This window comes from Octopus sinensis, linkage group LG7, assembly GCF_006345805.1.
Source record: "Octopus sinensis linkage group LG7, ASM634580v1, whole genome shotgun sequence".
NCBI lineage: Eukaryota > Metazoa > Mollusca > Cephalopoda > Octopoda > Octopodidae > Octopus > Octopus sinensis.
The window spans coordinates 38,143,018-38,156,333 of record NC_043003.1 but is presented as its reverse complement, the minus strand read 5'-3'; the positions used below and the strand labels follow the sequence as shown (position 1 = coordinate 38,156,333).

The 13,316-nt window shown below is 36.9% G+C and overlaps 1 protein-coding gene across 2 annotated transcripts in view; it reads right to left on the bottom strand.

The window, feature by feature from the left end:
* The window catches only part of LOC115214103, a 33,635-nt gene extending 32,432 nt beyond the window's left edge, over positions 1-1,203 (bottom strand). For both annotated transcript variants that reach the window (XM_029783156.2, XM_036504705.1), the window contains exon 1: positions 467-1,203. The gene's annotated coding sequence lies outside the window, so the exon portion shown is untranslated. The remainder of the gene's footprint in view (positions 1-466) is intronic.
* Between the last annotated feature and the right edge of the window lie 12,113 nt (positions 1,204-13,316).

Sequence of the window (13,316 nt, the reverse complement as noted above, 5' to 3'; positions counted from 1 at the left end):
TATATGCATATACACACACATATATATATATATACATAAATATATATATATATATATAATAACAAAATGATATATAAACATATGCATATATATATACATATATGTATATATATATACATATAGATGTAGGTATGTACATATATGGGTACAGGACACTATATATATACATATATATAACAACAGACATATATGCACTTAAAGAACCAGGAAATATTTAACAATATACACAGAGATAAACACACATACAAAAGCCAGTAAACAAGAAACACACACACACACAGAGGTATGCATAAATACATACATATTAATAATCAAACACACACACAAAGAAAAACAGGCAATAAAAGCACCACATATAATAACAGGCACAAATACATACATAATTCACAAAGACGCATAAATATTCATTTCTATATAGTGTTGTTGTTTTTTAAAGAAGACAAACAAAATGGCAAGACAAACTTACATAAATTTGATGGTAGAGAAGTCCATCTTCACAGTAGCTGTAGTAGTGTAACAGTAGTTGAAGAAAAAAATCCATTGATTGAGGTTGAAGGTTTGAGAACTAAATTAAAGTATGTAAATATGTGGACACCATTACTCGCCATTATGTACATGTGTGTGTGTGTGTGTGTGTGTGTGTGTGTGTATCTATCAACTTGTTTTTGGAGTATTTTTTTTTTTTTTTACTCTATTCTCTAGACTTGAAATTTCAGTTCTACATATCTAGATGCTTACACATGGTAGAAACATAAACTCATACATACACACACACACAGTCACAGACACAGATATGTAAATGTGTGTCTGCGTGTGTGAGCTTGTGTCTGTGTGTAAGTATATATATATCTATCAATCTATATGTGTGCACTCGTGGATGTATTTATCTGTATGTTTGAGAGGATAAATACATATATATATATATTCCTTCAGTTATTCCTCTGTTGATAACAATACAATGTAAAGGAGATATCCAACAGCTGAATTTAATCCAACATGCTACCAGACAAGATAACCATAACACAGGTAGCTAAATATTACATTATATTATATGATATATATATATATATATATATTAGTAGACGTAGTGATTCAGGTTATTTCAGTAGGCTGATTGTTCTAAGATATTACTCTCACAGTCCTACCTACTCTTCTAACTACCATGAAGACACCAATAACAACAACAATGACAACATAACCACCACTGCCACCACCACCACCTCTAGCAAGAACATAGACAAAACCAACAAAAATACTTTTAAAATATATAAAAAAAAAAAAAACAACACTACCACCATTCAGATATAATATCTTCTCTGTACGACCTACAAGTATAGCCTATTTGCTTCACTGCATTTCTGTGACATAACATCTTTACATTGTTTTCTTAACTGAGATTTTATCTAATCATTATTTTTGCTGTTTCATTTATGGTAGCTTTTGTAGTCAGACATACACTAAAACATTATTCATGCATACACACACACACATATATATATACACACACACACACAGACATATTGATAAATACATACAACTATACATACACAAAAGTGTGTTGTTCAATTTGTAATCACATATACGCTAAAACGTCTTTCTTGAATACATTCATAGAAACGTTTTGTTCATTGTGTGGTTACACATACACAGGAATATCTCTGACACATTCACACACAAATTGTTAACTTTGTAGTCATGCAATCATCAAGACATTGGAGACGCATTCAAATTTGGTGTTTGTGTACATGAATGCACATAGTTTTTACATATACCATACTCACAAGTAAATGCGTATAAGATTATTAGTACACTTATGTGATACACATTGTGCATGTATGTATGTGTGTGTATGATAATAATAATAATGATGACGATGGTAATGATAATAATAATAGTCATAATAATAGATCAGACCAGTAATGGCCAAAGAATCATGAAAGTGCACATGCCATTGGCTTCTGAATGTTGTGGTTCATGTATTCACCTGACGAAAATGGTTTTTTTCTAATGATGTAATGTCTCCAATAATCAATTAAAATTTCATTGGAAACAGCTGTAGTGAATTGATACATCATTCATGTTGTTCTTTATTTATTGGAGATAAGAAGCATCAGATGTGGCGTGCAAGAGAGACGTTTGCGCTGGTATGGTCATGTACTATGGATGGATGAGGAGAGATGTGTGAAGAAGTGCCACTCCCAAACAGTTGAAGGAATCTGGGATAGAGGTAAACCCAGGAAGAAAATAGGATGAGGTGGTCAAACATGACCTTCGAATGTTGGGCCTCACAGAGGCAATGACGAAAGACTGAGACGTCTGGAGATATGCTGTGACTACGAAGACCCGACAAATGAAGTGAGTTCATGGCTCGCAGGACAGCCTGCTGTGCTTACCTTGGATCGTAGGACAACCTGCTGTGCTTGAGGAGACCTACTGAGTCAAGTACATCAACATCAAAATATAAATCAAATGGAAATTGTAGTCATGATATCCATGCTGGTAGCATGTAAAAAGGAACCATCCGAACGTGGCTGATGCCAGCACCACCTTGACTGGCGTCCATGTTGGTGGCACATAAAAAGCACCAACCGATTCCGGCCGTTGCCAGCTCCCTCTGGCCCCCATGCCGGTGGCACATAAAACGCACCCACTACAGTCATGGAGTGGTTGGCGTTAGGAAGAGCATCCAGCCGTAGAAACACTACCAGATCAGACTGGAGCCTTCAACTGTTTGAACCGTTCAACCCATGCTAGCATGGAAAACAGACGTTAAACGATGATGATGATGATGCATACATATATACATGCACTCATATATAACTATATATAACACACACACGTGTGTGTGTATAGGATATCCAAAGAGATGTATACACAACTTCCTTGAATGATTATAAGGTCAGTGTTTATTAAAATACATTTCATTTTCAAAATTTAATGGAATCAACAAACTAATTCTTTTATGAACACTTGTTTTCAAACTGATTACCATGCATTGCTGATAATGTGAAGCAATGAATCATAAACATCAAAAAACATTTTGCTGGGTATTTGTGTGCATTCTTGTTCAATGGATGCCCTCAATTCAACTGCAGCCAATTTTGTAGCATAAACATTATCTTATAAGTATCCCTATAAAATAATGTCTAGTGGTGTGGCCTCATGAATGAACAAGGTATTCAACTGAACCACTTCATCCAATCTTCCTCTTTAGCAATTACAATAGTAGTGTTGTGGTGCCCCATCTTGCTGGAAATAAAACTCCACATTTTTGAGGTCCTCTTGAATGCTCAACATAACAGATTGTTATAGCAGGTTCAAGTAAATGGAATCAGTCACATCATTAAAGTCCATTTTATATGCTGGCATGGGTTGGACAGTTTGACCAGAGCTGTCAAGCCAGAGAGCTGCACCAGGCTCCAGTCTGATTTGGCATGGTTTCAACAGTTGGATGCCCTTCTTAACTCCAACCACTTTACAGCATGCGCTGGGCACTTTTACCGTGGCACTGCACAAGTGCTTTTATGTGGCACCAGCACAGAACACTTACAGGCCAATCCTCTTCACCAGGGAGAGTAACCTTTTTGAGCACAGTAAGGTTCATACATCTTGGTCTTTGTCATCTCATCAGAAAGGTCCAGTGTCCTGAGGTGGTCCTTCAGTACTTCATACCATATCTTTCTTGGTCTCCCTCTTCCACATGCTCCATCTGCTTTGAGAGATCAGCATGTCTTCATGAAGCTGTTGGCATCCATCCACATCACATAACCAAACCAGTGCAGATTTCTCTCTTGCACACTGCATCTAATCCCTCTTATGCCTAACTTCTCTCTCAATACACTAACAATCTGTCCAAACATGTATATTTACATTACATATCCAGTAGTGTATGCTAACTTCGTTCCTCTCTAGCCTTCATATGTCTTCTGCATTCAGGGTCTATATCTCATTACCATGTAGAATTGCTATTTGTATACATGTATCAAACAATCTTCCTTTCACTCAGAGAAAGAAACCTTTGGTTGCCAACAGTGGTAAAAGCTCCCTGAATTTCCTCCATCCTATTGTTATTCTAGCCATTATACATTTGGTACATACTCTCTCACTACTAATTACAGCTGTTTCAGATGAACCATGATTGGAAAGTCCAATATCACAGATGTAGGGAATAAAATTAATTTTTATAGATCCATGAGGCAAAATCCTGTTATCCCTGACAATATCTCAACTACTTTTACCATTCAGTATCTATTAACATTGTCTACTCTTTGATAAGATTCTCTTGCTTTATTATATTTATGAGCAATTTTCTCTCTGTATATAATATACATGGTTCTGGCAACAATGTATAATCTGAAACAGCTGTAAAGTTAAAACTATTACATCATTCCTTTTGTTTATTTTTCATTCCATGTAAATACACTCAACATGCCTACTTTTGTTTGTCTAACCTTTTCACTCCTGTATATGAATACACATTTGTTTTTATATCGTATATGTATCTTTTTACATTGTATATGTAGACATTGCCTTCTAATATATATACACAAAAACAAATATGTATTCACTCAGTTATAAATATATAACTATATAGGATCATTCAATTTCCTTTACAACTACACATGCATGCTTGTCTCTGTATGTGTGTATATATACACACACACACACACACACACAAGCATGCATATATATATATATATATATATTTACACACACACACACAAACACAAGCATGCATGTATATATGTGTATGTGTGTGTGTGTATACACACACACACAGGCTAACATCTCACATACTCATACATACAGAGCCTGAATTAGTGTTGTTTGACAGCTACGTATGTGTGTAAATTCTCACCGTGTTTTCCACACAAAATAGAATACATTAACTGACAAAATTTAAGTTAAGAAACTTCTTGTTTTTTGGAGAATTTTAATTATGTAATGGAACTATTATGTCCAACAGGTTTTTGGACATGATAATGAACGAGAAGATTCTCATAACGTTAACATAACTCTTGCATTGTTTTTCAGAGATTGCCATCAATTATATCTCTTTTCAAGTTTTTTTGCTATTAAATTTAGATTTCTGCTACCCATAATTTGTAAAAAGAATGTGTTCCTTGCCTCTTAGTGAAAAAGTCCACTACATTGTTGTAGAACCAGCAAGAAATATCAGCTAAATCCCTAGTTCAGTCTTCTAATATTGGATATCATCATCATTTAATCCCTTCCCTAGTGACTATTTTTGAAGAAAACATTTCATTTTCAGACGAATTCTCTTTATCAGACGAGCTTGCACTCTCATCTAATGTATCCAAGCTTCTAATAGAAGGCTCATACTCATCATCATCTTCTGAGCATAGTTTGTAAAAACAACACACATAAAAACCAAATTTTTTACATATAAACTCATCTGTGGCTGTTTTTGAAATTATGTTTTGGATGAATTTACATGTCACATTCTGAAATAGACAAATTGGATGAAGACAAGTTAACTCGTCTTTGCCAGGTAAAGGATTAATGGCTATTCTCTATAATGGCATGGGTTGTATGGTTCAAAAGGAGCTGGTAAACTGGAGGACCGCACCAGGCACCAGTCGTCCATTTCGGCATGGTTTCTATGGTTGGATGCCCTTCCTGATACCAACCACTTTACAGAGTGTTTTTTCCGATTATCTGAATATAAGTTGTTCCTGCCTGAACATCTGTGATCATAAGTGTGCTGAACCAGACTGATCTTGAAGGATAAATAGTGACAAGTGAACTGTCATAATTCATTATCTGAATAAAAAATAGTGTCAGTGCTGGAATATCATTAATCAGAGATCTGCTGAATTAGAGCTGATCTTGGGATTAAACAGCAACAAGGAGTCACAGTAAAATGGAACATCTTTAACTAGAGGTCTGCCAGATCAGAGATATCTTGAGAGTAAACAAAGGTGTAATAGTATGATGTATTTGTTGACCGAATAAAAAAAATTGGAGAGTCGTACCTAGAGCACCCTTGGTCAGAGCTAACTTGAGGTTAAACAAAAAGGCAGTGTCAAGTCTGATGGATTTGTTCTTGAAATTAACAACAGACAGTCACTGCAGAAGCATCTTTCATCAGAACTGACCAAGAAGGATAACAAGGGAAGTATTATAGTATGCTGGAACTTATATAATTCATCCTGAGAGCATGAACAGCCGTGTCAAGCAAACAAGAGATATGGATCCATGATTCGTACTTTATCACCAATGATGTTCATTATTTGTGGTCAAGACACTTACCTTTCAAATGATCCAGTCTACCTTGCTTTAAGTGAGCTTCATGTGATCACTAAACTAGAGAGAAAAAGCAGCTAAATCTCAACAAAATCACATCCTACTGTTATAAATATACATTGGGCAAAAAGATAAAGTAGTCACAACAGGAATTCCTCTAATCAAGGAGTGTTTGATTTGAGTCTACCTTAACCCTTTAGTGTTTAGACCAGCCAAAACTGGTCAAAAATTATTCCCCTTTACTTGTATGAACCAGCCAAATCCAGCTGTATCTGATTCCTCTACGAAGTCGCTAAAAAAACAAAAAGACAAATGACATTATTGAATTCTTGTAGCCGTGAGATAAAGCCTTCCGTGGCTTTAATCAAGTAAAAATACGGTGAAATTTTTTTAACTTCTTGGTTTTTTTTCAATGTTTGATGAGAAGTGGATATCTCAGTTTTTAATGATATTGCATCAGCAAGTAACAATTCCAACTTTGAAGGTTTTACTCATGATGATGTACAAAATATAAACAAAAACAACAGTGATTTGTCTTCGGATGAATCATATTGACATTTATGAATCTTCATCAGATGAGGAAGATTTTGAGAATGAAAGTGATGAAAATGGTATTGAAAACAATACAGCAATATGGCTGAAGATTACTACATCAACCACAATTCCCAGATTCCACAGAAAAGACTAATCCACAATACAGTCTACCTCCCAATGCTCACCCATTGGACTAAATATTTTATTTTTACCGAAAAGTTTTTTGAAACTGTCTCAGAGGAAACAAATATGCTCAACATATAATTTCTATTTGTGAAAGACCCAATCCACTATGGCAGCCAACTGATACTACAGAAATGCAAGCTTTTTTGACTATAAACATTATGGACACAGGTTTGTGTGTCACATAGCTAGCTAGAGGCGATGGCCTCTTGGAGCCAATCAACTGCAGCATTCGTCCTATTTTTCTGGACTGCCATGTTAGCTTGGTGATAACTTAATATCCAATACTGCTGCCGTAGTCTCCTTTAGAGAACCAAGGACCCAATAATGTGTGTCCTTGGTCCCTCATCATTATTTTCACATGGTGACTGACAGAATCACAGAAATGAAATGTCAACCATCCCAATCAATCAGAATCAGTTGTATACTAGAGGTAAATAGGAACAGTTGAGTCAACTGAATATTTACTTGTTACAGTCTTTGAACTACGGTCATGCTGGAGCGCTGCTGTGAAGGGTTTAGTCAAACATAACACCAGCCCATTTTTTTTTTTTGAAGTCTGGAAGTTATTCTAGTGGGCTCTTTTGCCAAACCACTAAGTTATTGGATGTAAATTAACTGACACCGATTGTCAAACAGCGGGGAGAAGGACACAATATTATATATGGTGCCATATAAAAACACTTGTGCTGGTACCACCTAAAGGGCTCCCAGTACACTCTGTAAAATGGCTGACATTATGAAGAGCATCTAACCATAGAAACCATACCAAAACACAATTGGAGCCTGGGAAATTCTCCTGTAGGCCAGCTTCTGTCAAACCATCCAACCCATGCTAGTATGGAAAATGGATGTTAAATGATGATAGTGATTTAAAAAATATATATATAAGGTTCACTCTGCTGGGTAACTGGTGTTAGGAAAGGCATCCAGCCATAAAGACCCTGCCAAAACAGACACAGAAGTCCTGCCTGGCCAGCTCCTGTCAAATAATCCAACCCATGCCAGATGATGATGATATATATATGACAGAGTTCTTTCAGTTTCCATTTATCAAATCCACTCACAAGAAATTGGTTGACCCAGGGCTATAGAAGACACTTGCCCAAGTGTGCCATACAGCGAGACTGAAGCCAAAACCACAGGGGTGCAAAACAATCTTAACCACACATCCCCACCTACACCTATTAAACTTTGCTCAGCAGATCAATCTAATAATATTTCTATACTTTAATGTATGCTCAACCAGAATAGAGCAGGTGGCTGTATGTCGCAGCCATTGCAACACGACAAATGCACGGTGCCAAGTGGGCCACTTTTGGTAAGCAGAACTGGTGATGTGGGATACACATCTGGTGATGTAAATACACAAAAAAGCTGATTTTCTTTAATCCTTTAGCATTTAACCTGGCTATGTCTGGCCAAAATATTCTACTGGTTTTATATTTAAACTGACCAGATCTGGCCTTTCACAGCTACCTTACAATATTATTCTAAAAATAAACAACCATTTCATTGAAATCTCAAATCTACAAGAAAATGTATGACAAATTCAAAATGAATATGAATAAATAAGTATTATATTTGACAAAGTAATCTGAATGCTAAAGAGTTAAATATAAAATAACAAACAAAAAAATCCCCTTTTATTAATAATAAATCAACAACAATAACCAAATAATTAAACACTTTATTCATATATCAACAAAATGTATTTTACAAGAGAACGAAGCAGAACTGGTTCCATGTAACAGCTGACTCCTTTCACTTTCAATATCTCCCCATCTGTCATTGAATAACAACCTTCAATCTGTGAAGAAGTTTCACTAAAGAGAATTAACAAATTGAATTTGTCAAAAGAGTATTCAAACATCCAGTCATTGATGACATCACAAGTACTAATAATAATTTCATACATTGGTACAAATAATAATGATGATGGTCACTCACATCAGTTTTTTTTTTTTAACAAATGATATTCTGCTTTATTTCATTATATTTGCCATAAAGGCAGTACATAGAGTATAGTAGCTTTGCAGGCTGGACAAGGACATTAATGAAATGAATGATAATGAAACAATGATGATAAGGATGGGAGAATACAAAAAGCGCCCGCCAACTTTTGCTTCTCTAAAACATTGTTCTTTAAAAACAAACACAAAACGAGGTATTAAACCTCTTACAGTTTTCACAATTTTTTTCAATTTTTTGGACTTCATATTCCATTACAAATAATAACATAGTTCACAAAACTCAATCATCCTCCTCCCCGACCAGGCTGTATGCTACCCTTAGGCATTACTCCAGGCCCAGGTCGGGGCCCCAGAATGCAAATCTGAATATGTCCTTCGAGAAGGCGCCCATCACCCTGAACATAGCGACATCCGATATGACCTTCATAGTCACCTGTGAAGGCTAATCCTCGTCCTCTGTCCAGAGCATGGGCTCCTCTCAGTTTTGACATATGAGTGTTTAAAGGAGAGGATTTAAAGTTCCAAAAAGCAAAGTGGGAAAAAGAGAAAAAAAATTTTAAGAAAAGAAAGAAAAGAGGCAGCATCTATTTGTGATAGATGCATGAATGTAATTTAAGTCCAGGTTTGGATTTTGCTAGGAAGTCACAATGGGAGACACTGATGTGTCTGTTAACTGCAAGATATAATTCTTTTATCGTTCTTTTTCTCAGATTGTTTTGATGTATTGCATAATAATAATAATAATAATAATAATAATCCATTCTACTAAAGGCACAAGGCCTGAAATTTTGTGGGAGGCAACTAGTCGATTAGATCGACCCTAATACTCAACTGGTACTTAATTTATCAACCCCAAAAAAGATGTAAGCAAAGTCAACCTCAGCAGAATTTGAACTCAGAATATAAAGACAGATGAAATGCTGCTAAGCATTTCACAAGGTATGCTAACAATTCTGTCAGCTCGCTGCCTTATAATAAAAAATAATAATAATTCCTTCGAATTTTGGTACAAAGACAGGAATTTTAGAGGGAACTAGTCAATCACATTAACTCTTACCCAACCCAGTAGTTGACTGATACGACACTGGAGGAATGAAAGGCAAAGTTGACCCAAGTGGGATCTGAACTCAGACTTGGATAAAAAAGTGTATGTATGTATATATATATATATATATATATATATATATATATATTTTAAGTATATGTAGTTTTAACTATTTGGGTGGGGTTAGAATGCTCCCCTTTATATACACATACCAAATATGGAAACACTGCATTCTTAGCTTTGCATTCATCGGGTATATGAATGTGACACAACATACGTATGAATTATGAATACAGGTAATGTCTAAACAATTTGCAGATGATATGCAGGTCAGGATATTTGAATTTGTTGTTTTGTGATGACAACAAATTCAAAAAATTCATTTCAATACAAAGTAAGAATACAACAACAAAAGGCTTTAAACTGGATGCATCAAGAAAAAGCAGCATCAGAGCCAGCTTCAGGAATGTCCTCGGGATCCTAAATGATGTCATCCTGTACATATTTTAAGAAATACCAGAATCTGTTCCATTCATAATACTACTGACAAAATTTCCACAATGTCTGCCTTCATACTGTGTCAAAATTGCTATTATTCAGAAAGAGAATAATACCTATTGAATGGAGCAGCAGCACTATGAATATATCTCTATATGCATACCTGTGTATATACACTTGTATACATACACATACATATGCATCTACACAAACATATATTTATGTATGTATACACATACATGTGTACATATGTATATATACATACATACACAGGCATATATTGCATTCCAGCAATATATGTGCATGGCATGGTAGGAATCTAATGAATGAAAGACATAAAAGATAAAAGTTGAAAGATATATATATTTAAAAGATATATAGTTTTCACAACTTAAATGGGGAGAAAACATCACTCTTCATATCGAAATACCAAAATATGAAAATACTGCATTCCTTGATATCTGTGCCAATAAGTTATGCATATGAGTAATGTCTCCACGATCTGAAGATGACATGTAAGTCAGAATATTCAACTTGGTTGGTTTCTGACAATAATTTCGAAATGGCAAAACTTCATTTCAAGACAAAAAGTAAGGATACAACAACGAAAGGCTTTAAAGCATCATCATTTAGCATCCGCTTTCCATGCTAGCATGGGTTGGACGGTTCAACTGGGGTCTGTGAAGCCAGAAGGCTGCATCAGGCCCAGTCTGATCTGGCAGTGTTTCTACGGCTGGATGGCCTCCCTAATGCCAACCACTCCATGAGTGTAGTGGGTGCTTTTTACGTTCCACCCGCACAGGTCCCGGGGGGAGCTGGCAAACGGCCACGGACGGATGGTGCTTTTTACGTGCCAGGCGAGGCTGGCAACGGCCACGATCGGATGGTGCTTTTTACGTGCCACTGGCACGGGGGCCAGGCGAGGCTGGCAATGGCCCCAAACGGATGGTGCTTTTACGTACCACCGGCACGGGGCCAGGCGAGGCTGGCGACGGCCCCAAACGGATGGTGCTACGTGCCACTGGCACAGGGGCCAGGCGAGGCTGGCAACGGCCACAGACGGATGGTGCTTTTACGTGCCATCGGCACGGAGGCCAGGCGAGGCTGGCAACGGCCACGAACGGATGGTGATCTTTGCCTGCCACCGGCACGGAGGCCAGTCGGGGCGGTGCTGGCAACGGCCACGATCGGATGGTTCGCTTACTTGTCACCAGCACTGGTATCACAGCTGCAATTTCCATTGATGTTGATCGACTTCGATTTTGGTTCTGCTTTCTGATATCTGATTTGATTTGGTTTGATTTTGATTTTCATTTTCACTTGCCTCAACGGGTCTTCACAAGTGGAGTTTTGTGTCCCAAAAAGGAAAGGTATGTATAAGTCGACTGGCTACATACCAGGTAGAGGCCTCGGGTTATGGTCTCACTAGTCTTGCCAGGTCTTCTCATGCACAGCATACTTCCATAGGTCTCGGTCTCTAGTCATCTCCTTGGTGAGACCTAAAGTTTGAAGGTCGTGCTTCACCACTTCGTCCCAGGTTTTCTTGGGTCAACCTCTTCCACAGGTTCCCTCAACTGCTAGGGTGTGGCATTTTTGCACACAACTATCTTCAGCACTAATCTAATCTTCAGTATTCTGTCACATACTCTGACTACCTCGATTACCTTATCTACCCAATTTTTGGCGATAAGTATACCCACACCTCCGACCCCATTATTCCCAGCCCAGAAAATCTTGTACCTCTGGCCTTTGCCTGTGAGGAACCTAGCAGAACCTCCTCTCCACCTCACTTCTTGAATACAGCATATATCGACACACCTCCGTTCAAGCAATTCAACGATCTCGCCAGATCTGCTTTTCAGGGTGCCAACCCTGAGGGAGTGGGAGGTATTGGCCCTAGTAGCATCATGAACCTGAAAAGAAAACTCGCGTTTGGCAGGATTCATAGACAAACAATAAAACTCAAGTTCAAACCGCGTACGCTACACTAACATATCTTGCAATGAATGACCACTACCTTTTATGGAAGGAGGTGGTGGTGGTGGCGTAAGATTTTGAAGTGTACATGGGAGACAACAAGGATGAGAAAATTTAGGACTTCCTGTAGCGGTGGAGGGGTGGGTACACCTGCGAAAACTAGCAGCCATGTGTGGGCGCCACTGGAAAGGAAAAATCAGTAGGTATAAAATAAGGAGCTATAAAATTATAAATATATTTATTCTATATTTAACGAGACGTGAGGCTGATCGATAAAATTAGGGGGCGAGCTATAGGATTATATATATATTTAACACAAGACATGAGAGAGACAACGATATATTGAGAAGAACTAATGAATTATACATATTGTAGCAATAGCCATTTTAGCCATTTTGGGCACTGTCATGCCTTTGGATGTCAGAAGTGAAAGTAGAGAAATCTGACGTCAGATGTCAACTTCGTGTATTTACGTCGTCCTTCGTTTATTTACGCTTTAATTTACGCCGTTTATTTACGCTTTAATTTACGCCGTTTATTTACGTACCACCACGGTAGGTAAGTAACGCGTGTGAATGTAAAAATCAAATATATCAAATTAATAAACGCAAATTATTTAGAATGTAAAAATCAAATATATCAAATTAATAAACGCAAATTATTTTCAACGCGTGTGAATGTAAAAATCAAATATATCAAATTAATAAACGCAAATTATTTAGAATGTAAAAATCAAATATATCAAATTAATAAACGCAAATTATTTTCAAATATCATTTTCAACGGTGAGATTATCAAAATATAAACTTGAAGTTAAGTTTAAAAATAAATGCGATACT